Consider the following 25781-nt stretch of genomic DNA (forward strand, 5'->3'; position numbering starts at 1 on the left):
CCGTCTTCTCTAAGCCCACTTGTACCATTATGTTTCACTCTCTTTTTTAAAACTGTTATTTCCCAGAGCTTAAATTGCTTAAATGTAAGGAACACAGAGAGATAAGGTAATAGTGGAATTTTTCCTCCCTTTTCCTACCCACTCCTTTTTATATAAAGAATAAATATTTTTAACAGTATTTTTATTAAAAATTACAATTACACAGATAAATACTACAAACTAAAAAAGTAGAAAAAAGAATAGAAAATGCAAAAAATAAAAATATAGCAAAGAAAAATAAGATTATAATAAAAAATATATAAATGATTAGAAAAGGAAGTAGGTGAGCCCAGTGACCTTTGGAAGGCTTCATGACTTGAGTATGATGGCTATTTCTTTGTCTCCCAGAGCTGTAAAGCCACCAGAGACTGGTATCTTGTGGCCTCCTCATGAGGAGTAGCTGTCTGGCACATTTGTGAGTGATGTCAAGTCCTCTCCTTATTTAGAGACGATTTATGAAGAGCCAGCTTATTCACAGACTCTATTCCACCACGGTCTTTGGCTCCACTTTTCAGAGCTGTCTTCAATCCACCATTTCATCTCTGGAAGTCCACAAAGAATAGAACAGATAGAAGCAAGAGGCAAGAGGAATATTCCTATTGGTCTAATAGTTAAGACACCAGGCTAAAAAGCCAAAGACTGTGAGTTCTAGTCCTGCCTTACCCATGAAATCCAGATGAGTGGCCTTGGGCTATTCACTCACCTCATAGAATTGTTGTTCTGGGGAAAATAGGAGGAAAAGGGTGTGTTAAACACATTCACCACTTTGAGTTATTTGTATAAATAATAAAAATGGGATATGAATTTAAAAAATTGAAATAAAATAATAGTATCACTAGGACAGTGATGGCAAACCTGTCCAAAAACTGGCCCCGCCCCCACTCCACCCCTTGCCCCACCCCCGCTCTGCCCCATCTTCCGCCCCGCCTACCCACAGGACTACTCACCACCTCCAGAGCACGCCGCAGATCACCCAGGCAGCCCAGCAGCGCTATGGCAGCCACACCCTCTGCCCGTGCCCTGCAGCATCAACTGCATGAGGGGGTGTGAGGGCAGAATCTTGTCTACACTGCCTGGCTGCCATGTCCTTGGCTGCGCTGCTCCATGTGGGCCACCCTCGGAGGCAACTCCTTCAGGGGGCCTGCTGGAAAGGAGGGGGTTGCGGGGGGAGACAAGGCTGGAGCAATGGCATGTGTGCCCACAGAGAGGGCTCCAAGTGCCGCCTCTGGCACCCGTGCCATAGGTTCGCCACTACTGCACTACGAAGAAGTGATTGTCTTTTATCCTCCTTAATATCTGCAGTGAACTCCAATTAGTGGTTTGGGGCGTGTAACAGTAGTTTCTAATGAAGATAAATTATATGTGTGTTTTGGGTGAAGAGAATGTGGGTATGTTTATAAAGTGATATAATCTAACAGCAGAAGATAAAGCAAACTCTTTTATAAACTTCAACAGGAGTTGGATAAAGCCTTCAGGGACCAGCAAAATGTGGTTCACCACAGAACGTCTTTCCTGCCGCACCCAGCTGCCAAGAGCAAGGCTGCCTTGTGCCAGCAAAATGGTTGTGATGGCACTACTATGCTTCTCCTTGCATTTGGGTTCTCTACAGACAAGTTGATGCAAACTTTTTAGTGCAGATACTGCTGATGAATTTATCACACAAAGACATACAATTTTCATGGAGAAGGCACAAGAAAATGAGGCTATATATCTTTCACTTTTATGTGGTTTGGATTTTTTAAAAAAAATCTTGAATACAAAAATTCTCGTGCATATGAGCTATAGGAATATTTAAAAAGAAAAAGAAAGCAGGGAATGAAGAGATGAAAAATGAAGCACAACAGAACTGCCATAAGGGTTTTCATCTTTTAACTACAGCAGAACAGATTTCAAAACAAAAGCTAAAACCCCTTGTTGTAAAATGACCCTCTATTATATCGACCTTACAATATTTAAATTTTCATTCAAGGAAACAGTGAGAAACCCCATAGACAAATTAAAAAGGATAATCACTATCCTTGTCATAGAAGCTATTTCATGGATTCAACAATAAGCTAAGCAACAATAACATTAAAAGGATCCAGGTCATTTTCAGTGAAAATGGCCAAATGATATATTTGAAAATAACAGGATAGCTATGGATGAACCAGTTTTATAGCCATGATATTTGAAGGGGTGGAAAAGAGGAGGTATGATCACTTGTATGTGCATTAATAAACATTTTGAGTTTATCCTTCCTTTGGATCATTATAGAAAGAAAGCAACAACAGAAGAATCTTCTGGACTATAAAAACTGGATTGGTTGAACAGAGAGAACTGCATTTAAACAAACGTGTTACGGTTTAGCTCTTAGGTGAAAGCTGCAGCAGGAAGGCGCATGTCAACATGAGACTCAAGTCAAGTCAAAAGTTCTTTCAAGAACCGAATTGAAGAAAAAGTCCATAGCTTCTTACCAACAGACTCTGGTCTAATAATTACTAGAAGGCCTTTCTTAAGAGACTACTCTGCCAAAAGAGAATAGATTTTTTTAAAACTTCTAAAACAATATATATCTTTTTCCTCCTTTTAGTCAAATATGTGCACTTTCTCCTGAGCAAACACCACACTCAAAAATATAAAGCAAAGAAGTCAATTTCATTTCACTTCTATTTAAAGTTAAATATCGTTGATAAGATGACTCTCCAGCCATTTTTTAATTTTCTATCATACTAAAATTATTATTTATGTATTTATCAAATGTGTATAGCTATCCACCTCACAAAAATTGACTTACAATTTAAGGCCAGCCTCTTTGTCTCTGGAGGATGTTCCAAAGATTCCAGGAAAGTATATCAGCCTGGAAACTGAGGCTGTGCATTTCTCTATTAGATCAGGGGTAGTCAACCTTGGCTCTTTTATGACTCGTGGACTTCAACTCCCAGAATTCCTGAGCCAGCCATGCTGAGGGGAAAGGGAGAGGTTTCCAAGCTGAGCCATGCTGGCTCAGGAATTCTGGGAGTTGAAGTCCACGAGTCATAAAAGAGCCAAGGTTGACTACCCCTGTATTAGATTATGTTATAAATAAAGAAAAAATGAAATGTCCTTGTATGAATATTATAACATGGCATGCATTTATCTTTTATTACCCAGTGTGAGTCTATGTTTATCAATTGGAATATAATTACAGAAGGTCACTATTCTGTATTTGGTCTACATTCCAGGGTTTCTGTATACTAAATCAGAACCTAGGTTCTTCATTCAAGGCCTTAAATATTAAATATCCTAGACAGAATGAAATAGTCATCTGCAAGACTGTAGTCTTGGATTCTCTTCTTAGAGAAGTTGGACTTGCTCCTGAATATTTCAGCCTTTAGATAACTCGTAAAAACAATACTGAACTTTCAACAATTACTCTCACCTCTTTGGTTTTAGAAAGTAATAATAATTTTTTTAATTTTCTGCTTGGAATTGTCTTTGACTGTTTATTGTAAGCATCCTGTAGTGTTCAATATATTGAGGTCTATTCAAAATATATGTGAATAAATAATTAAAAGTCATAGGGCCTCTCTGAATATTCTATTCTGACTATAGCTCTTAATGCTTTATCAAATGGCAGCTGCAGAAATTCCACCAGACTTTTTGGAACAGAGTGCACAATACATAATTAATTTATTAGGGAACTAACTGCCATAGAATGTGTGAAGGTCACAGGCCTAGATGGGTTTAATAAGGATTAAACAGATTCATGTATACTGTCAAACTATGATTATTATTGATGATGTTTGTCTGCAGTCTCCAGATTCACAGGCAACATGCATCAAATCACAGAAAATGAATGTGATGACCCAAGAGAATTACTGCCTTTATGTCCTGTATGTAGAACTTCTCGGAAATATATCACAAACCATCATGAAAAGCAAAATTCCAGAATAGATATTTGCATACAAGTACAATGAATTCAATAGGAATTTACAAAATTGTGCAGAAGAATAAATGCATTTAATAAGTGCTGAAAATAAGCAAGTTAGTTCCTACTTCTTTCTTGATTTTTTTAAAATGAAAATATGTATTTGAGAAAATGTTTTTTCTGTATTTTTTCTGTATTTTTTCTGTATTCTGGCAGTTTCTGTATTTTTCCAGAAACTGCCCAGACTGCCCATACATGCTTATTAGTGATATCAATCAGCCAGAAACTTTTTATCTTTCCTCTTGTTTTATCCTTAAAAGATGAAGCAGTGAGAAAACAAAGACTTACATATGGAAAGTCATAATTATTCATTTTTTCCATACTCCAAAATAAAAAATCTGTTAGAGGCAGGATGATTGCTCCAGAAAAGCCTCATCTGGAACTACCCTGGGAAACTAAAACGTCTCCAATGTCTGCTTTTCCAAGTTTCTGCACTTGTACAATTTTTGTTTTTCTTCACTTAAAATAAAGCTTTGAAAATTAATGCCCATCTATGATTACAGATTCAAACATTATCTTTTTTACATAAACTGCTGGTAGCATAATTTCCATTATGTTTAATTGATTTGATAAAGTAACTGAATTGATAAACAAGCACATTTGTTTGGACCATTCCCCCCCCCCAAAAAAAGGCCACCTATAGACTCAACTCTTTCCTGAAGGCCCAAGTAATTCTGATACCAACAGCTAGAAATCAGACTTGTGAACGATTTGAGATTATGGTCACCTGTGAAATACAATCTCTGACCAAAAATGAATCCTTTCTGATAAGCGTGACATCTTTTGTGGGAATCAAAAAGATAAAATGTCAGCATTGCAACATAATAGGCCATCTGTTCTGAGTAAAAAGCACATTAGAGTAACCGCAGAGGATACACTATGAAAATCTACTGCCAAAAAGCCAAAAACTAGATAGAGTAAAATTCTGGAATCTAGCACAATTGTGTATCTGCAATTATAGCAAGTGACCAGAATCAACATAATTACTAGTATGAATTTTTAAATTTCTTGGTATAATAAAACAAAGCCCACACTGCCACTTCATGGTGGAACCTTCTTGAAAACAAATAGAAGCAAAATGCCACAGCGCAAGTCCTCAATTCTCAATAACTTCCATTGAGGTTTCTTTACAGAGTAGTTTTACTTTGAGAATTTCATATAACATTATAACCAGTGGTGGGATTCAAATATGTGAACAACCTGTTCTTTGTGTGGATGCCACTTCCAGAAGTCCATTCTGGGCCTGGGCAGCAAAAAATTAGCTACCGGTTCTGCCAAAGTGGTGCGAACCAGCTGAATCCCACCACTTATTATAACGCTTATACATCTGTATTAGGAACTGGCTATGGCTGATCCTATTGATACCAGTTACTGAAATACTGCTTTGGTATTTCTACTATTTACTGATTAAGTATAACTAATATAAATAATATATACTATTAGAAGACGAATGGGTGCATTATACTACTAAAGAAACATTTAGATTTTTAGCAGTAGAGGATCCCTGAAGAAGATATGAAGATCGTAACTTGGAAATAAATCCTTTACTAGTAATCTAGTGAATTCCACAATGTGCAGTTATTACATAGTGTATATATATTTATACTTACACAATAAGGAACATACTAAAAGAAGGTTCACAAACTCAATACAGGTCCTACAGAGTTAAGATCCTTATCAGATAATCAGGTTACTCAATTATGTGTTCTGTTAACTCATATCTTTTGCCAAGGTTATAACATTTTCATGTATTCATGTATTTCCTTCTAGTGTTAGCTGAATAATCACCTGTTCTTACTTCCCATTAACTCTGTACTGATTAGGTTCATATTTTGTGCTAAGTCCTGGTATATGTTAACCATGATTTATTGAACAAGGCACATTGACTAGGTTAATGCATCATCCAATATATTTCAATGGGAAAACTGCTGAATTTTTTTTTTAGGATGAAATTGAAACTTTGTCATTAACTCTGTGCTACTGAGAGCAAGATGCCTTGTTTGGGTGAGTAAATATATTTTAAAAATTAGAAGTAGAATATATAAGAAGTTTAAAGCAATCAGAATATTCATGTCTCAATCCATGTTCCTCTTTTTCATATTCCAAATTTCCTAGAGTTGTTGAATGGCATACAAGTTTAATACAAATATAATTTCTGAGTATATTCATGAAGAGAAAAGTTTTCTTTTTCTAGAGGAAAAGCTAAATAAAAAGCTTTCTTTGTCATCCAAATAGTTATAACTTAACACTTTTTAAAAGTCTGTTGAACAGACTTTGCCTAGGTAGCAGAATTGCAATTAAAATTATCATGTTACTAAGGTGTGAATATTGGCATTTAACACACATACACACACCTTTAATGAAGATACAGAATAAATCTGGATTGTAGTTTGTATGGACTCCTATGCATATTTTTAATTCTTCCACACAGCTCACAAGCTGTTATGATGCCATCTATTGAAGACATATTTATCTTGCAAACCATGATTATCTTATTATTAAATAATAATTTATTAAACTTGGATGCCACCTGATTCTCAACAATTTTAGGTACTTTAAGAAAGTGTCTTAATATAGAACACTATAACTATTGCAGATTTTGCTCCACAATTATCTCTAATTTATATTAATGGCTTTTATTTTTATTAATAATGGCTTCTTTAAATTCTAGTTACCAACATTTTTTTTCTAATGAAACTCAAATATCTTCCAGCCCCATTTATATACTTTAATTTCCAAAGCCTTTATTTTACTTTCCTGTTATGGTTGATTTGGAGGTATGCTTAGTAGACTTGTCTTGTTGAAATATTCAACCTCTTTTCAGCTTTAATTTCTTCACTGACTATGGAACATTAGAATATATGGATATATAGTCGAATCCCTTCTGCAATATTTTCTGGGCAATAGGCTGCCAAATAATCTTAAAATACAATAAAGTCACCCTGGGTTTAACATTTGGCAAGATGTTCTTTTCTTCAAATACTTCACCTATTTTTTCTCCAAATGTATTTCTGCATAGTTATAACAAACAATTTTTTTCCATTCATCAGTCCAAAGTTTTTTGCTTCAAATATATTTCAAAATTTTCCTCTCCATACTTTTAGACCACTATTTTTGTGATGAAGTTGGAAAAAATATTTCTTCTGATGATTGCCCTATGGAGATTATCATTGTGTAAGAAACACTGCACTATGGATGTATGAACAACTATTTCAGTGCCAACTAAACTTTCCAACAGGTTATTTGAAATGATCTGTGGGTTCTGTGTTACTGAACTGTCTAGTTTTTGGGCAGCACCAGCTGAGCTTTTTCTTGGTCTTTGAACTAATACCTGATGGTCAGTAAAAAACTGAACATAGATTTTTCAGCAAGGCAATAATGCAAATCATCTCTTCAGATTGACCATGGAGTACTTAAGGGGGGGGGAGGTTTTGAAATGGCTTTCTCAGTCCCCAGATTTTAATAATGAAGATCTGTAGAAACACCCTAGAAAGGTTTTATAAAGAAGATTAGGGAAAATAATAAAGTAAGTATAGAAGGGCATGGCTGGCAAAAAGAGACATTTGAAAGCTGTTATTCCTACCAAAGTAGGTGTTACAAACTACTCAGTAAGAAAAGTATCAGCTACCATATTCAATGTTTTCTTACTTTGAATATAAAAAAATCTGCACATAAATAATAAACACCTCTTGAAATTTATGCTTATCAGACGTTATGCCAGCTTCTGTTAATTTATGTTTAAACTTCTGCATTAACTCCATATTCAGATACAATGAATTTTTTTTTCAAACAGGCAATAGACTACAGAGTGATTTTTAAAATGTATGTGTCAAAGCCCAGTTGAATACTTTTGAAACTCCTAAATCAGGCCGGATGCATCACAACAAAACCGTGCCCACCCCATTGCTGGCAATGGAAAAAAAGTCACGATGTGTCACAACACATCATGTGATGTTGCAAGTTTGACACCCCTGTCCAAATTCATTCAAAAATCTTTCTGTGAAAGAGTGTATGTAATCTCTAGCAGCCCCTTACTCAAAGATTGGGGAAAGAACTACATGAGAAAAGAAATTGCTTGCACCTTAATATGTCTAGTACAAACTAAACTGTTTTGCCATTTCAGCATGCCAGGGCCATGTACCAATTCTCCATTCTGCATTGCTTCAGAGAACTCATTGATTCTCAAGAATGGCTTTGGAAAGAGGTTACTGGAGAGAGCTGCTTTAAGGAAGAGCAAGTGACAGCAAACCAACCCACCAATCGACCACTGCACAAATTCAGTTCTTTTTGATAAAATTTTTATATACACAAGGCCTAGAGTGCCCAATCTGCTGCAAAACACTTATCCATCCCCCTATCCACACACCTAAAAAGAAAGGGAAGTACAGTTGGAAAGCAAAATGCATCTGAAATAGAAACAATCATAATAATAAGCAGCTCCAGCTATGAAAAGTAGCTCAAGATTACAGAAGAATAGATTTAAAAATGTTTTCATTCTGCATAAATTCCCAAGATTTTAGAAGACAATACTTAAACCTTTCAGGGCATATTTAAAAGAACAAATACCACTATTTACAATCTTTCTCTCAAGACCATAACTTTAAATATCTTCCCCGTATCAACCTGAAACATATGGGAGCCTTCTGTGCTCCAGCACACATACTTGTAAATAATCCCAGGGTCTATTTATTCCTCCTGTGGATTGCCATCCACAATCCACTTCGTCGACAGTGTCATGTGATCCAAATTGTCCTCCACTGTTATAGCCTGCCTTACAAGACATGAACTATCAACCAGGATCAAGTGACAAACTGCAGATATTGTAAAACAAAACTGTGCTGAGCAAATGTAAACAGAAATTCTCTATCTTTATTTTGTGTTATTTATTCCTCATATTTATAGAGCCACCCATTTCTCAGAACACGATTCTGGGCAGTGTAGAATAAAAAATAAAACTGTTACCAAGTTATAAATATTAAAGTTATGATTAAAAGGCAAGAAGAGGACAACAAATTATAATACCATACCATCTCAGCAACTCCCCATTCCCTTGAGCCTGATGACATAATCACATTTTGAGAGACTTACAAAAAATTAACAGGGTTACAGCCAACTTCACTTCGGGGAGATGTTGTTCCATAAGGTGGGTGCTTCAGCAGGGGAAAAAAAAAAACCTTGGTCTCACCAGATGTAGCTCTTTAGCTTAGCAGATAGTACCCGCAACATATCTTTTCTGCTGAATCTGATGGGGTGGGCAGGTGTAATCAGGAAAGGATAGTCCCTCAAATAACGGTATGCCATGAAGTGTTTTTAAAAATCAAAGCCAAAACATTAAATTCAAAACATGAGGTCAACTCAATCTTATTCAACATAATATTGCATAATATTTCATACAAGACAAGTAGCCATTAAAAAATCCTTACATTAGATTCCAAAAAAACTATTCAACTCTTTAAGCTGCACCTAATTCCACATTCTATTAAATTGCATTCGGTGGGCTGGTTGCAAAGGATGGATACATTTGTTTCTAGATATAACCTGGAAAGCAGCAGCCTGAAATATTATAGTCTTTTACAATTCATCCCAACTGAATACAAAATTAAAGAATAGGTAAATGGCAAACTTGTTCCTAAATCTCATAATGAGAAGTAGGCAAGAACTAGTAATTTCCAATTGTTCACAGCCGTCAAACCAAAACAACTAGACTTATTTTGCATATTCACCATGTAAAAAAAAAATGCAAAAATTTCTCCGCCACACATTACCACAGACAGCCAAAGTCATCACTGTACAGTGCTCCAAAGCAATTAATATGGGATCATCAAGTGAATAGCAAATAAAATTTTACAGGCTTTCATGCATAAACTACATTTTTGTTGATAAACTGATTCCTCTGGACATTGGGAAAACTCATTTTTTTTCCAGTTCAAAACTATTAAAATCATTAGGGGGACTTTTTCACAGCTGTCTTGTTGACTGTGCACTGAAAGAAAATAATTAGTTAGCATATCTGCATCAATCTGTTGGGCTGATTCTATAGCAAGAGACAACACGCACTTTCACTCCGATTATTCCTGGAAAGATAGTCATTTCTGTTGTGCTTATTTCAATCTGACCTGACTTTTTCTTTTGTATGCCAAATAAATTCAGAGTTGAAAAAATATTTAGATCTGATATGTCTCTATGCAATGGTTAGCCCAAACTATAGACAATTTTGTTGTTTTAAATCAGTCAGTTGTTTTCAACTTTTCATGACCTGATGGACTTCATTTTGCCAGGACTATCAGCAACTTGTAAAATCAAGCTAGTGCATCAGTGCAATCTTTAACCATCTTATTTTCTGCCAGTCTTTTTGTTTGGTTGCCATTACAGGTGTTTAAAGCAGTATCTTTCCTGAACATACATTTTGCAACAACTGAATGGCTCTCTTTTTTTAAAAATGCTTTGGAATATTCAAAACTGAAAAATCCAAAGAATTACACATGTTCTAATTTGGGACAGACAATGAATAAAGAATTGAATGATGAAATACAGGTGGGGAAGCCATTATGTGAACACAAAATATCTAACATCTGCATATTAGTTGTTAAAATTAAAACACAAATAAAGACCTTGGAACACAATGAGAAGACTATCATTTCACATTATATGTAGAAGCCATACAGCTTCTACACAGATCACAGGAATCAATTTGCACAAAATTAATATCACAATGTTCTTATTAGACCAGGTAAATATTTCCAACTCTTAATATCATCATATGAGATATAAAGTTTCCTAAAAAATTTTAAAATGTAGTAGTCAAAGAGTTAACTCGCTGTAATTCCAGGATAAGTGATGATAACATTTAGCACTTTGACTATCCAAAGTACAATTACATAGATTTTAAATAATCCCTGTAACAATGTCATAAAGAGGATCCCTATGCTGCACAGAAGAAATAGAGTAAAACTAAGAAACTGGTGAGTTATTGAAAGACACTTAAAGTCTTCATATCAGAAGTTAATTTTTAATTGAGCAGAATTCAATCCATAGTCCAGGCCAATGCACTATATTAACTACTTTCAAGAATGCTCATAATTTTTCCATCAATAATAGAACAGAATAATGCTGGAAGGGACCTTGGAGATTTTCTAGTCCAGCCCCCCCGCTCAAGCAGGAGAACCTACACCATCTCAGACAGGTGATTCTCCAGTTTCTTCTTAAATATCTCCAGTGATGGGGAGGCCACGATGTCTGGGGGTAGGCTGTTCCACTGGTTGATTGTCCTCACTGTCAGGAAGTTTCTCCTTAAATCCAGGTTGCTTCTCTCCTTGATCAGTTTCCAACCATTGTTTCTTGTTCTCCCCTCTGGTGCTCTGGTGAACAACCTGACCCCTTCTGCCTTGTGGCAGGTCCTCAGATACTGGAATACTGCTATCATGTCTCCCCTATTTCTTCTTTTCTTTAGACTAGCCAAACCCAAGTCCCACAGTCGTTTTTCGTATGTTTTAGTCTCCAGGTCTTTGATCATCCTAGTTGCTCTTCTCTGAATTTTTCCCAAGCTCTCAACATCTTTTTTGTGATATGGTGACCAGAATTGGCTGCAGTATTCCAGGTGTGGTCTTACTAGGGCTTTGAAAAGCGGTATTAGTACTTTGCGTGATCTTGATCCTATGCCTCTGTTTATACAACCCAGGGCTGTATTAGCTTTTTTGGTTGCTGCTGCACACTGCTGGCTCATAGTCAAGTGATTGTCCACTAGGACTCCAAGGTCCCTCTCAGTGTTACTGTTTTTAAGCCGGGTCTCGCCCAATCTGTATTCGTGCATTTGGTATATAACTTCATATACCTGAAAACGCAGGCATCAGTTTCTGAAAAAAACAGATAATAGGGCTAGGAACAAATGGACAAAAGTGTATCCATAATCCCTATCACAAGTTGGCAATTGACATCAATGGTAGACTATATCTTAGCTTCAAAATGAAGCTGCTCCCCTGAGGATTCCACAACCATTTGCATCCTATCTATGTTTCATGTCAAACTCTATGTTTTGTACTGAGAAAAAATGTTTGCTCAGTTTCCTGGAAAAGGAGTATGGACATTTATAGCAATATAATATGCTATTGAAAGAATAAATCCAGCTCTTTCCACTCCATTTCTATTTTCTCTTTTTCCAGATCTCCTTTTCATTTGCCAGTTCTAATCACACTCCTCAATCTGCTCCACTTTAGCAAACCAGTTCTTATTGCATAATCTTCTCCTGGCATGGTTACTCTGAAGTAAGCAAAAATATCAATTTAACATAATAATGCCTGGTATGCCAAGTATGCTTAATTATTTAGAAATAAAAAAGATGGATAGTAGGATACATGGGCTTCCATAATGGGGAGAGGTTGAAAGAGACAAAAATGAATGTGTACCTTGCTGTCAGCATACATGCAACAGAATTTAAATATTTATGTTAAATGTCAAGATGTCATTACACAGTCATATCATTTGAACTATGATCTCATAACACACGTCATAATGCACATAGTGCCGTTTTGACATTATTATAGCTTGTTATTGGATATCACTAGTTAGATTTACTATTCCCCAGCACATTGCAACAGTTGAAGACAATTCTGAAGATAGCAAGAGAGATAGCTGCACACCCAATTCTCCAGCACAGATTAATAGTTGTATATTCCTTTTAGTGTATAGCTGTTATACATAGAGACCTAAAACATCTTCTGCATATGATGCAACTCTATCAGCAAGCCTTGTGCACCCAGTGTGATATTACACAGACAAATCTTAAGATATGATGAATTTATGACATTAAAAGTAAACCCACTGAAGAGATTATAAATCTTTCTTGTCACCACAGTCCTGTATCAGTAAGCCTTTGTGGTCTTTCTAAACTGGTTGATAGAAATCCAAGTTGGGAGCAGGGGACTTCAAAAAGTGCTTGTCCAATGAATAACACAATGACCACATATACAGGATGCAGAAGTGCAAAAGATGAAAAGACCAATTTTGCAAAGATTGCACAAATAGGTAGTTTTTCAAAATTTACAATGTCTTGACACTAGTTTACCCTTTGATTCTTCATGTGCATGCAAGATGCTGAACCCAGAAGAAACGCTGATCAGCTGGAATGTTGCAGCATCTCCAGGGTCTTGTGATTTACATTCAGATGCTTGGCAACTGATTCATATTTATGATGGTCACAGTATCCCAGGGTCATGTGAAGTGACCAAAACCTGCTGCAACCACCCAGCAGATGGGGGGAATAAAAACCAAACACCCCCACCCCACCCCCGCTGACAATCCTCAACAGAAATGCTCACAACAATGAAAACCTCGGACAGGAGGAAGAGCGCCACCGGGTGGGCAGGCAGGTGTCTTGCTCGGCTGTGGCTTGGGGGCACTTTTTTCAGTGCCATTGTAACTTCAAACAGTCACTAAGCGAACTGTTGTAAGTCGAGGACTACCTGTACTTTATCACTTTTTTCCTTTTTTTTTTTTTTTTTGATCATCAAGTTTCTGACACCTTGCTAGGCGACTGGTGGTACTCAGATGTTGCCATATCCTAAAAGTGGTACAATGGGTGAAAAGGTTGAAACGTCCTGCTGTAGTCCACCTAGACTTGCTAAATTAGTGGCATATAAATGCAGATGACACCAAACTGGCAGGAATAGCTAACATTCCAGAAGACAGGCTTAAGATACAGGAGGATCTTGGCAGACTTGAACATTGGACGCTATCTAACAAAATGAAATTCAATGGTGAAAAAAGTAAGGTTCTACATTTAGGCAAGAAAAACCAAATGCACAGGTACAGTATAGGGGGTACCTTGCTCAATAGTAGTAACTGTGTGAGGGATCTCGGAGTCCTAGTGGACAATCACTTAAATATGAGCTAGCAGTATGCTGCATCTGCCAAAAAAGCCAACACAGTGCCAGGCTGCATTAACAAAGGGATAGAATCAAGATCACGTGAAGTGTTAATACCACTTTATAACGTCTTGGTAAGGCCACACGGAATATTGCATCCAGTTTTGATCACCACAATGTAAAAAAGATGTTGAGACTCTAGAAAGAGTACAAAGAAGAGCAGCAAAAATGATTAAGGGACTGGAGGTTAAAACATATAAGGAACAGTTGCTGGAATTGGGTATGTCTAGTTTAATGAAGAGAAGGACCAGGGGGACATAATAGCAGTGTTCCAATATCTCAGGGGCTGCCACAAAGAAGAGGGAGTATTCTCCAAAGCACCTTAAGGCAGGACAAGAAGCAATGGATGGAAACTAATCAAGGAGAGAAGCAACCTAGAACTAAGGAGAAACTTCCTGACAGTTAGAACAATTAACCAGTGGAACAACTTGCCTCCAGAAGCGGTGAATGCTCCAACACTGGAAGTTTTTAAGAAGAAACTGGACATCCATTTGTCCAAAATGGTATAGGGTTTCTTGCCTGAGCAGGGGGTTGGCTAGAAGATCTCCAAGGTCCCTTCCAACTCTATTAGTAGTAGTAGTAGTAGTAGTAGTAGTAGTAGTAGTAGTAGTATATGCTGGTCATCTGTCTGTCTGTCTGTCTGTCTATCTATCTCCCTTTTCCCTTCTCTTCAAGCTTTAGTATCTATATACTTTTATATTATCCTACAACTCTGTTTGGGCCTTAGGATTGTACCTGTCCTACAAATTTGCCTCCTCAGATCAAAATTGCCACCAAATTCTATTTTTAATAGGACAGCAAGGAAAAAAATAAAGTCACAGGGAGTAATCATATTAATTGCGTTTAATGTAATTAAGCTTAAATCTAAATTTAATTTAATTTAATTTTCATTCTGGATTCCTTCTCTTTTTTATAGTGGTCAGTCTCCTTTTTGGAGTGCAGCCTGTGGCCTTAGCTCCCAAAACATTGAGTATCCCTTCTTTAGCTCAGATCATTAGCCTTCAAACACCACATCTTACGACTTTCCTGGTCCTCAGCCTACCTGATAAAATATTTTAATGTAGCCAAACCAATCATGTTTTCCTTCCCTTGTGAAGAAGGGATCTACTCCTTTCATTTTCTTAATCCATGAACCATGTTCTGCCAATCACAGTCAGAGAGGCTTCACTACTACCAGCTCAATACAATAGATTGCCTTAGCACAGTAGGAATTCACAAAGCACTTATTAATAATCCCACATGGGCTCCAAGTAACTGCTGATACAGTTTAAGCAACGGGCTGCACACTCGGCAACTGATACTTATGCCTCTTCAGATATAGTGCATTGTGAGATGGAGAGGAATATACAGTAAATGAGTACAAATGTGATAGTGGCTTCCAAAAAATGTAATTACCACTATAAAAATTCAAGAAATATTTGCATTATGCCCCCTCCAAAAGATGAAAACAAAATCCAGAATTTTCAGCTAATAAAAAATAAGAATCAGGTAGATTTTCTAGTGTGTTTGCTACTAATATGTCAAATTCAAACAGTTTTCAATGTATCTCAACTAAAATAGTACTGCATTTGAAAGGTTTAACCCCAAAATAATTTGTTACGTATTAACTGTACATTCTCTATCATAAGCTTGATCTTACCAATGTATTGCTTACATAACAAATAAAGAAAACAGAGCTAACCTAAAATTAATATTTTTATGTTTGTTTATCCTGCTTTCATTATTTTTATAAATAACTCAATTAGGCAGCAAATATACCACATACTCCTTCTCAGGGCTTTTTTTGTGACTGAACAATTGGATCTTTTTTGTTTTTTACATACACACGTACAACATGTACTTGCTTGCCTCTGGCCTATAGCCCTGAAATGTCTTATTGGTCTACTATCTAAGGATTAACCATAGTGATCTCCTAGCCAAGGATTAACCAGATCTTTCCCTGCTTAGTTTCTTGACATCAGCCAATCAGCTGCACTCTGCCACATTGTTGAAGTTAAAAGAAACAATACATACAAGCATATACAGTACAACTACAGTGTAGTAACCACTGGTTACTTTTGCTGGTCTTGTAAAATTAAGGAAGCAAACATCATGTCCCTAAAAGTGCTCCAAAGGAAACTATAGCAAGGAGAAAATTAAAATGGAGGAAATCAAGAACATTGAAGGGAATAGGAGAAGGAAAGCCCTTTGCAAGTAAGAATCTCAGACATCTGGTAATGCAAAAGATTCTTCTTTGTCAGAAAAGAGAGAACAGAATGTCATGTGTGGAAGGGAAGATAAAACCCTTATTACAATGGTTCTCAACCTTTTTAATACCGCGACCCCCAACCGGTCGTAAGTCAAGGACTACTCAACCGGTCGTAAGTCAAGGACTACTCAACTGGTGCAGCACCGTTTGCAGAATGGGACTTTTGGCGGGCTCAGCAGGGCAGAGACAGCCTGGACAATTCCTTTTTTTTTTTTTTTTATTGAAAGTTTTATAAATTTTACAAAAAGACAAAAACAATACAAAACAAAAGACAACATATACAAAAAAAAACCTAAACATTACATATATATAAAAAAAAAACCCCATCCCCCACCCCTCACAAAAACCCTCCCTTCCCCCCCCTGAGCTTCCCAGAGCAGAATATAGGCTTAATTAAAAATTAAGAAATAAAAATAAAAAATTAAATTAAAAAATTTATATTTATATATATATATATAAAATATCTATATATATATATAAAAAATAAAACTTATAAAAAAGCTATGTGATATTTTTGTATACCCAATCTAAATTGTATAAATTTTATCCATTTGTCCCAAACAGCAAGGAACTTCTCTTGCGTTTGTTGCTTTAAGAAAGCCGAAATCTTTTTCCATTTCCGCCAGATAAGCTACTTTAAGAAACCATTCCTGCAATGTAGGCAAAGATTCCTTCTTCCAATATTGTCCTACTAACAGCCTAGCGGCTGTAATCAAATTTAACATCAATACAACCTCCTTTGTATCACAATCTGTAACAATGCCTAACAAAAATAATTGCGGAGTAAATTTTACCCTCCTTCTAAAAATTCTCTGGATATTCCACCATATTTTGATCCAAAATGCTTTTATCTCTCTGCATGACCACCAAATATGATAATAGGAAGCATCCTTATAACCACATCTCCAACATTTAGGTTGCACGTCAGGGTACATAAGAGACATTTTTTGTGGATCAAGGTGCCATCTATAAAACATTTTATAAAGACAATTCCTTTTGAAAGCCAATAGAATTAGACTCTATTCAAGAGAGTCTATTCTATTGGCTTTCAAAAGCCAATAGAATAAAAGGGAGTAGCACAGCTAAGGAAAAGAGGAAAAAAAATGGCGGACTGCGTTGTTTGGCGACCCCCGTGAAATGGTCGTTCAACCCCAAATGGGGTCCCGACCCACAGGTTGAGAACCACTGCTTTATTAGCATGCAAGATAAGTGTTTGTCCCCCAAGGAAGGCAGTTCTGTTTTCTGTCCCTCATGGTATGGCCAGGAGAAAGAATTTAAAAGCTTTGCTCCCAGTTTATAATATGTGGTGATTACTCTTAACTGGAACACAGTTTGGTACATAACACAAGTTTGAAATTATTTAATGTCCAGTAATTAATCAATTGTCTAATTGGTTAAAATCAATGATAGTTTGTAAAGTTGGAATATGGTCCCAAGCTTTAGATTATCACAAAGCAAATTTTTCAGTTTCACACACGCTGAATCAAAACGGAACAAACTACTTTATGACTGAAGTGTTGTGAGAATCCAACAATATCTGTGATGGAAATGGAGACTGACTTGAGTTTTTCCATTGTCAGATACCACAAATGATAGACCTGTGCTCCTATTGTTTTCTTTTAGGCTTTTATTATGTTTTTGTATTTGTATTTGCATAATGTAAAATCTCACACACACACACACACACACACACACACACAAAATGTCAACAGTCATCAGGATCAATTTCTACCAAACTGACCTCATTTATCATCTTTCCTTGTTGAATGTTCACTGAAAAGTCTTTGGAGAAAGCCAAGAGAGAGTTGTAGGTCATTAGAGCAAAAAGAAATACTTATAATGCCTGGCAATAATCAGATATTAAGTGGTTAATATATCCAGGCTAGAACAGGATATTGTTCTATCTGCAGTAGCCTCTTTCTCTGCCCACCAGTTATTTAAAATAGCTTTTGCTGCTGGGTGTACATGGGTATTCCCATCATTTCATAAGCCATCTCAGCACCAACATCACAGAAAAAGCACCCTTCCTTCCAAAGGATCAGAAGGGCCTGTAAATTCTATGGTTCCAATAATGCCTATATGCCTTCACTCTGTCAAAAAGTACAATTTTATTTTGTAGCTTTTCTACAATTTCTATAATTTATTGTTTGGTAAATGAGGAAATTGGTCTGGAGGAAAACAAAATGCTGCTACTTCTCCACCGCTGTTTTACAAGTTACACTCTGTGTTTGTTATAAAATAAAACATCTCCACCGTATAATAAGAATCTCCACCAAATAATAAGAATCTTTCCATTATACCAAAGGCATCTCTTAAGATTGCAAAACCAGGACTTACTTTGACTTAGAGATGACCACATTACTGAGTTATATGAATTAAGACTTTTTTTTTAAATTAACTGACATAAAGTAAACCATATTTACTAGTAGAAAGCCAGCACGATTATCAATACAATATGATCCAAGCAGATTCATGAATCGTTGCTCAGTAAGAAGCACATGAATGCAATTTTTTTTTTTTTTGCTTTGTTTTGTCTTCATAGTAACAAGAACTCCATAAACAGATCTCACACATGTAAAAATGTAGTAATCTAAAAATCCTTTAGGGCTGTTTTTTGTATTGTTGCTATACAGCTTGAATTAAGTATTAAAAAAGCATTCCTTCAAAAAATGTTACATTTGGTCATCCACACCTATTATGGAAATGGGAAAGCCAGGATCACTTGAACCAAACTTTTTGTTAGACTTCCAGACAATGGCTGATTACATCAAATAAATATTTGAAGGGTAGTTCCATGAATATATTGCAACTAAAATAAAGTCTCTTGCAATCATTTGCAAACTAACAAATATATTATGGCATAATTCTATGTACCGTAATCCACTTCATCAGATACAGAAAATGCTATCCAGAATTAAAGTCAAATTGGGACATAGTGATAAAGGAAAGAGATTATAACCAGTAATGAAACTATCAGGGCTTTTTTTCTCATAGAACGCCCAGAACGGAGTTCCAGCACCTTTTTTGGATGGGAACCTTGTAGGGTAGGCAAGGTGGGTTGTATGATGTGTGTGAGTTCCGGCACTTTTTTTTTTTTTTTTTTTTTTTTAGAAAAAAAGCACTGGAAAATATATACCTTTATCCTATTTGGACTGACTCTTCACTCCCTTAGCTATCTTACATGCTCATGCCATCAATTTAGTACCTATATATATCCAATCTTGTTTTAAGGACTGAGCTTTCTTCATTAAAGTTCCTTTATCACTGGACTCATCTTGCTCTTAACCCTCAGATGCCCCCAGTTAAAGGAATCTGAGCACATTGTTTATGTTTAGAAGTTTGGTTCTGCCTGACATGCTTGTGATACATAAAACAATCTTAAAGAGAAAAACTACTTTAATATTTTATGTTGCATCTATATACATAGTATTCTATATACTAAATATGGTGTACATAACTGATTAAATGACAGCAGCTTTTCAGAAAATCAAAAGGTTTTCAATTCATCAGCTTGATACTCTTTACCTTCTTAATGTTTATACTCTATTCTAGTGTGGTACAATACTGTTTCATTTCTCTTTGACATTCCCTCCCACTTTTTTAAATATATATTTTTTAATTCATGTCTTTCAACCTCTTGTATCTCTCACATTCTGTGTTACTAGCCATATATTACCAGTGGCACATTTAATTTTATTTGGTCCTCAGACATCATAAGAGCTTTCTTAAATTAATTGGCAGTTTGTTTCCATCAAGGAAGCTGGGTGGGAGGGCAGGAGGCATCAAAAAAATTCAAGCTGGCAGCCAGGTTTTGACTTTTTTAACTTCCTTTCCTGCTCTTTTATCAACAGTTTTTCATCAAAACCTGCCACCCACCAGAATCATCTCCTATCAACTGAGATTACTCAATGTGATGCTGCTTGAGAAAACAGAGATTCAATTTCTGAGTTAAAATGAGGCTCATGAGATAGCTCTTACAATGCAGGAGCTGTATTTGTACATACATAGAATACCACAAACACACAATCTACATTTTAGCTTAGCGTGCTGCACAAATTCAAACCCCACAGTTAAATATATAGAGAAGTGTGTCATTACGAAGTTCAACTGTTATTCAAATTGGATGAAGACTCCAGTACTGTTCAAATAAAGGATAATTTTCGTACAAGTAAGCTCATTCATTATAATCCTACAGGAGGAATGAGCTTTGTAAAATCTATCAATTCTATCTACACTCATCACTTTTTCAGGCTGAGTTGTCAAAAACCAACAACTGGGCTAGTTCAAGACAAACTTGAAATGTTAGCAAGATTTCACCGATCATATTTTTAATAATTTCTCTCTTTCAGTGATCACGTCTGAAGAGTACTGGGGGACATATTCAAAACTTTTGGACAATACTTGGTAGGTTTTACCGTCATGAAACAATTTGCCCTCAATATTTGCATCCCAATATTCAAAATCAATTGTTACTAAAAGGAATACAGTATATAAGGCTGAACAACAACGTATCTATTTATAAAATTTATAGGTCGCCCATTTTACTTCAAGATAACTCTGGGCAGCTTACAATCAAAATATGGGCTGCAAAAATGTGGATAGCCACTAGATGGCAGCAAAGGTGTAGAGAATCCTAGCTGTTTATTCCAATCTGGTGGCAATAGATAACAAAGCCATGTACAAAGTTGGAATTCTTGAGAAGTTAGAATCGCTCATTAAAACTGATTCCCAAATGTATCTGTTAATTAAGACTTCACCATAAGAGAAAATTCAAACCCTCTTCAGTAACAAAACCACACTTTATACAATTCATATATTCTTTTTCCACTATTTTTAAAATATTTGCCATTACTATGTGTAATCTTTGTTGGATCTATCTTGTGTCCTTGTTTCAAAGAGGTAAAACTATCCCAACTGAGATTTTATAATATTAAACTAAAACACAAATAATAAATATATTGCATTTCAATGGTTACTTTATAATCTGCAAACTATTAGCATAAAAAACTATATAAATCTTTTGTTTTTCAAATTTCACACAACATGGAAATACTAAAAGTAAAAGTAAATTTGGAGGTTATGACAAAAATCAGATCCTAGGAAACATTCTATAAATAGTACCATTTATTAGAAATAATACTTCCAGTCCTACTCCTTAATTTGAAAAACTGGTAACATGCAGGTGCACAACCAACATTTCATTTGAGTACAGTATATGACAACTGACTATTTTCACTTTATAACAGAGACATTTTAAGAACATTTTTAATCTATGTAGAAATGGTGCAAACTGGCATCAATTTTAAGAGTATGGAAGCTTTATTGAATGGTAGTTTTTTGACAAAGAGCTAGATGGAGCAATCTTATACATGCATACTCAGAAGTAACCTCCATAGCAGTGGTTCTCAACCTGTGGGTCGGGACCCCATTTGGGGTCGAACGACCATTTCATGGGGGTCGCTAAACAAGGCTGTCCGCCATTTTTTTCCCCTTTTCTTTGGCCATGCCCCTGGCACCCGGTGATGTATAAGTGGTTGGGGGTCACCACAACATGGGGAACTATATTATGGGGTCGCGGCATTAGGAAGATTGAGAACCACTGCTCCATAGTGTTTTATAGGATTTACTCTATTATACAGAAAAGCATTGTTTCAATAGCATAAGTGGAAAAAAATCAAAGCTTGAGACATATTGTAGATGTATTTCTTTTAATAAAACAAAAATAAAATATGGGTCTCATTCACATTTTCCATTTGTAAACTCCCTCATGTTTCTCCATCATAATAAGACTAAGGTTGTAAAAGTATTTTTTTGCCATTCCATTTAAATGAATAGAATGCTATAAACTGATTGTTTTAGAAACTTGTGAATGGGTATCTTACTAAGCACAACCTTTTTCTAACCCTAATAGCAACAGGCAATATTTACTATTAAATAATCTAATCGTAAAAGCCCTTTAGAAAGTTCAGGAAAAAATGTCAACTGATTAATTAAATAGCAAAAGAATGAGAATATTTTGCAAACTGCTAAACAGTTTTATTTGTAAATCATTATGACTATGTAGACATTATAAAAGATAAAAACAGGATCGCCAACATGATCGCCAACGTCCGATAACGGATATGGCACAAGAAGAAGACGAAGACATTATATATACATTATAGACTTATTATCTACCGGTCTCACATTTTATTAAAGAGAAATGCACCATTTAAAAGAACAAAGGCATCCCTGTTATATAGATGCACAATGTTTTTAAAAGTAACTATCAAGATCTTCTCCCTTACAACAAATAAATGAAGTCTGACACTAGGACACTGTTCTTAGTCCTAAACAATTTTATGTACAGCATTTTCCTTAGACCTACATAAAACAGAAAAGATAACATATTTTTCCCCACTTCACTCTGTATCATTCAAGCAAGGAACAGCAATGCTGAATCTGAGAAATATTTTAAGTATTAAAATATTAAATATTTCATGAAGATCTCTGGAATAAAGGTGGTATCGGGGATCAGTTTTAAACCAGGGGCTTCCCCTTTAAATGTTAATTTCCCATCATTAAAGTACAGAGGCAATAAACCCTACAGAGAAAGGGCAAGAACTGGCTTTTATCCCTTCGCTCCTCCTTCAGTTTCCCCAAGGACAGTATCAGGCAAGACTTTAGGGACTCTTCTCAACCTATCCTCCAGCCCGCACCCTTCACACTTCCGCACAGATATTTAAGGGCCGAAGATTACATGGAGCAAGCATAGATGAGAGTCTGTAGGTTACATAATCGTATCTATACATCCATATGCGTACCTATTATATAAGAAAAACATTTGTTTGCAAGAGACTACCAACGGGAAAGGGGGCGGAGGCGAGAGCCAGATTTCGTTGCAAACCCCTAAGGAAGCCAGCATGCAGAAGAGGGGAGAGAAGGAGATCACATCTGCTTTCGCAGCCCTAGCAGCAACAGCCCCTTGTTAACCCCCTTCCTGTGGCTTTTACACGTCATGGAACATTCCCGGAACGGGCCAACGTTCCACCCACTTCAGGGAACAGACATAAAGGCGCAACACAGAGATATCCTTCTCCTCGGCTTGTCCGCCCTCCCCCCCCTCCTCCGTTCGCACTGCACATTCATTTTCCCTCCTCCCCCGCGCACACAGCTGCTGCCGCCGCCGCCACGCGCTTTTTTTCCTCTGCCTCCACCCGGAGCTCCCACATGCCACCTCCGCCCCACAGCCACAAGAAGTTAAACGAAGCCAGCTCAGGCGGTTGCCAAGTCACCCTGACCCGTGGAAGCCAGTGGCTTGAAATGCTCTCCGATAAGCCAACCCCGCCGCCCGCCACCCTTCGCAGCAGCCCCCAGAATGCCCGGGCCTTGCGCGTACCCTCTTCACCTCGCCACTAAGCTACCTTGAAATGGGCAGAGCGATGCCTCAGCCCGGACCCCAGCGGCAGCAACCACCGCGTCGCGTCCCCTCCTCTTGAGCTCTTGTGTCCTCTTCCTCCGCCTCCTCATCTGCTCATTAGTAACCATGCACATACTTCTTCCCCACAGGAGGAGATTACGCAAGCCTGCTTGCTCCTTAATCTGCATACACTTACATGCTGGGTATTCCCCACATTCCCTAACAGTAGGCCACGAGCAAAGGACCTCGTTCGCGCGCAGGAGCGCGCGCACGCGCATCCACAAACGCACATACATTCACACACAAAACAGAAAGGGGGAAGCGGATTGTCTACCGGCGGGGAAAAGGGAAGGGAAGGCAGCTCTTCAGTCAGGTTGCCAGGTCTGAACTTCTAATATGCAAATCAAGACGCGCCACATTGGAACCTGGGGTGGCGTCCTCTTCCACAGCATGTGACGACGCTCGCAAGGGTCTCTGCAAGATCGGTTTCCATTAGTCAATATGCGCTGCATCGCAGGCAGTAGAGAAACGTTCTCTGTGACGGGAGGCTTGTGACAAGCCCCGTATCCATAAGACAAGCGAAGCGAGGGACGAGCAGGTTACACATACGTCTTGTCTCTTCCTCTCTTCCTCCCCCCCCCCCCCGACACTTACCCTATCTCCCCTGCGGGAACTGAATAGCCAGGAGCCGGACGCTGTCACCCACCACTCCCTGTTCATCTCACTTGGCAACCCAATATTTCCAACTATTGCTCAAAAGACAACACAGGGCAGTGCATCATTACAACTACGAGCCTTTGCTTTTCTATTTCCCCCCTCCCCCCCGAAAGGCAGCTAATGAAATAGTTCTACCCCTTCTCCGCTTCCCTGTTTTATGGCCAACGCAGCTCCGGTAACAAGGATCAGGGCCACGCCAAAGAACTGTCAGTTGTTTTTCCCTCCCCCAAAGAGAAGGGTTCAGTATTGGAAATAAACGAGGTGGGGGAGGCAGGCAGGCAGGTATGTTTTGCAGCAAGAGCTCACCTGGGAGTCAACGAGAAGGAAAGCCTTCTGCATCGCGTGTCATTTCTTGTTGCGCCCTTACTAAGTCTGAGTCTGGAGTGAGGTGCCTTGCAGCTTTGCTTTATATAGCGACAGGTATTCCACAAGCCAACGGGTATCTGAATTCATATGTTTCTGTTCAAATCGATCATCGTTTTCTCCTTTTATTCTCCTCGATTAAATAAAATAAAAATACCTACGCGCGCTGTCTTTCTCGCACAATATACAAATACATATACACCCGCACACGCATATATTCGTATGTGTAGGTATGTCTATAAATATATCAGCCTTAAAGGACAGAGGCCGAGAGGCCGCAGTTGTCGGTTGCGTGTGCGAGTGTTTGTATTTTTCCTCCTTGCTGGATAATAGGAGCCTCTCTGATCTGCAGACGGACTGGGTTATTCCTGGCACCACTTCCCAGAACAGAAGTTACAAGGGGAGAGAGCAAGGGGAGAGCTCAGCCAGTGATGTCATCGGATCCCCCATTGCGTCCCGGAGAAGGGAGGGAAGTAGGCTGAACCAGAAGATCCAGTTCCCGAGAGCCCTGGCTCGAACGTGTGTCTGTTTGACAGACGGAGCGTGTATGAGAGGTGCTCCGTGCAAAGCGGGGGAGGGAGGGAAGGGAAAGAAAGGAAGGAAGGAGGCGGGGCTTCCCCGAGCGCAGGGAACTACGGGTCCCTCCGTCGGGCAGGGGAGATCTCGCTTCCTCTTCCCTCCCCCTGCAAAGGGAACTCCCCGGAGAGCCGGTTGCAACTTGTCATGCGAAAGTTGTGCGTCTTTCCAGCTAGAGAATTTCCTTTAAGGATGTGGGTGGGATCTTCTGTTCTGCTGCCCGTTTTCCCTCCTCTCCTCCTCCTATTTCCCTTTTGTTTCTTTCCTTCCCGGCTCTGCACCTCCCTGGGCCGGCCAAGGTCATATTAACTGCCGGGAGAAGAACCAAATTTAAGAACAAAAACAAAACCCCACCGCGCCGATTGCATTCCTGCGGCATTTTAAAAGCTTGTCTTTTGCAGCTGCTTCCAACCTTTAGGACAGCCGTCTGCTCTGTGAATCGTTTCTATTCAGTTGGAAAGTTGATCCGCAGTTTGCAGAGCGTCGCTGGTTTTGCATATGACCCTATATATTAATGTCTCACATTCTTCGAACAGTTTAGACGCCCTGCCCATTTCCCGGCGGAAAACGGTT

General features: G+C 37.8%; 1 protein-coding gene across 5 annotated transcripts in view; it reads right to left on the reverse strand.

Annotated features, from left to right (window-relative positions):
• The window catches only part of HIVEP2 (HIVEP zinc finger 2), a 155550-nt gene extending 130365 nt beyond the window's left edge, over positions 1-25185 (reverse strand). For 2 of the 5 annotated variants that reach the window (XM_039346820.1, XM_039346814.1), the window contains exon 1: positions 24576-25185. The gene's annotated coding sequence lies outside the window, so the exon portion shown is untranslated. Of the gene's footprint in view, positions 1-23556; positions 23737-23886; positions 24175-24575 lie in introns of those variants that run through there. The other 3 variants (XM_039346819.1, XM_039346813.1, XM_039346817.1) reach the window with 2 other exon arrangements.
• Positions 25186-25781: the final 596 nt, after the last annotated feature.

This window comes from Crotalus tigris, unplaced genomic scaffold (genome assembly GCF_016545835.1).
Source record: "Crotalus tigris isolate CLP2741 ecotype Arizona unplaced genomic scaffold, ASM1654583v1 scf7180000018030.5226217, whole genome shotgun sequence".
NCBI lineage: Eukaryota > Metazoa > Chordata > Lepidosauria > Squamata > Viperidae > Crotalus > Crotalus tigris.